Consider the following 2,520-nt stretch of genomic DNA (forward strand, 5'->3'; position numbering starts at 1 on the left):
AGTAAAACATATCTAAGTGTATTTGCTATAATATTTTTTAAAATATTAGGAAAAATACAATATTTGTATTTAAAAAAGTCACATGAATCCTGTAGTGCTAATATATTTTTAATATATCTATTGGGGAAACTCAGATAACAATTACAGTGTTTATTCATACTAGAGTTTAGTTCCACCCTGACCCTTCTTGCTGCAAATTAAATGTTTGATGAGGGAATAATAAAGATATGAATGGTACATACTGTAATTTAATCATAAAAAGGATGATAAAAATTATAAAACCCTAGTTCTATACCACCAAAGCCAAATGTTGATCTAACATTTAAAGGCAACATAGCATTCTTAAAATGAGATAATTATTTATAAAAATGCTTATACTAGACTACTTCCACATATATACCAACTCCAAACTCACTGCCATCGAGTTGGATCTGACTCATAGAAACCCCTCCTTGGGTTTCCGAGGCAGTATCACTAAGGAAGTAGATTGCCTAACCTTCCTTCCAAGAGTGGCTGGTGGGTTTGAACCACTAGCTTTCTGGTTAGCAGTCAAATGCCTCAGGCACTATGCCACTAGAGCTCCATCCATGTGTGTAGTCACCATTTATGTTGTTGAAAAAAGGTATTTGCAATGAATAGGATATTGGTCTTGCAAAATCCTATCATGCAATCTACAGTTTCATTTCTATCATCAAGGCCATATTTTCCGACTACCAGTGATTCTTCTTTGTCTCCAACTTTTGCATTCCAATTACCAGTAATAATCAACACATCTTGATTGTGTGTTTGGTCAATTTCAGACAGAGGTTGGTAAAAATCTTCAATTTCCTCATCTTTGGCTTGGTGGTTGGTGCATAGATTGGAATAGTAGTAGTATTAACTGGTCTTCTTTGGAGGTGTATGTATACTATCCTATCACTGACAGCATTGTGCTTCAAGATAGATCTTGAAACAATCTTTGTGACAATGAATGCCACACCATTCCTCTTCAATTTGTCATTCCCAGCATAGATTGTATGGTTGTCAGATTAAAAATGACCAAAACCACTCCGTTTCAGCTCACTAATGCCTGTTAGGGAGCTCTGGTAGCATAGTGGCTAAGACACATGCCTGTTAACCAGACAGCTGGCGGTTCAAACCCACCAGCCACTCCTCGGAAGGACGGCCTGTTGTTGTTGTTATTTGCCGTCGAGTCGGCCCCGACTCATAGCAACCCCTCCTTGGGTTTCCGAGGCAGTATCACTACGGAAGTAGGATTGCCCAACTAATGCATCCTAGGATATCAATTTTTATGTGTTCCATTTCATTTTTGACAACTTCCAATTTTCCTAGATTCATACTTTGTACATTCCATGTTCTGATTTTTAATGGATGCTTGCAGCTGTTTCTTCTCGTTTTGAGTCATGTGACATCAGCAAATGGAGGTCCCAAAAGCTTTACTCCATCCACATCATTAAGATCAACTCTACTCTGATGAGGCAGCTCTTCCCCAGTCATATTTTGAGTACCTTCTGACCTGATACGCTCTTTTTCTGACACTGTATCAGACAAAGCTTCGGCGATATTCATAAAGATTTCCAGTAATATATCAGACAGAGCTTCACTGTTATTCATAAAGTTTTCATTGGCCAATTCTTTGAGAAGTAGATGGCTTCTTCCTTCTTCTGAGACATAAAAGCCGGATAATGAATAAGGAAGACTGAAGAAGAAGTGATGGTTTTGAGTTGTGGTGTAGGTGAAGAATACTGAAAGCACTCTGGACTGCCAGAAGAACTAAAAAGTCTATCCTGGAAGAAGTGCAACCGGAATGCTCCTTGGAAGTGAAAATGGCCAGACATTGGTCATGTTGTCAGAAGCAACCATTCCGTGGAGAAAGATATCATGCTTGCTAAAGTGGAGAATCAACCAAAAAGGGGAAGACTCTCAATGAGATAGATTGACACAGTGGCTGCAATGATGGGCTCAGGTATAGCAAGGATTTTGAGGCTGGCACAGGACTGGCCAGTGTTTCATTCTGTTGTACATAGGGTCACTATGAGTCAGAGCCAACTCGAGGGCACCTAACTACAACAGAGTACCTAGGCTAAAATTTTCTTTTCAAAAAATTTGACTAGATTTCTACTTGTGTTTTTAAAAAGCTACATGAAGAAATGTTAAAATATCTTGCATTTAAGACTAGAAATATGAATATCTTTTATTATTTTCAGTAAGTTAGAGTTCTTTCAAAATTAAAATTTTCAAAACTTGAGATAATTATTCATTCAGAGAGTATCGCTGGAAGATGCATTAATATTGGGAGAACTAAAGATTATTTTTTCCTAAATCTTTTCTTTCTTCTTTAATTTTCTACAGAACATTGCTGTTTGTAAAATCAGAAGGCTTAGGTTTTAATCAAGATTTTCAATTTTCTGTGTAACTTGGTGTTATAAACTGAATTGTTACTGCCAAATTATGTGTTGGAATCCCAACCCGTATACTTGGGGATGTATTATTATTGGAAAAAAGATTTTTTTTTTTTTT

Source organism: Orycteropus afer, unplaced genomic scaffold, assembly GCF_000298275.1.
Source record: "Orycteropus afer afer isolate SDZICR_OR568_19922 unplaced genomic scaffold, OryAfe1.0 scaffold00920, whole genome shotgun sequence".
In the NCBI taxonomy this organism is placed as follows: domain Eukaryota; kingdom Metazoa; phylum Chordata; class Mammalia; order Tubulidentata; family Orycteropodidae; genus Orycteropus; species Orycteropus afer.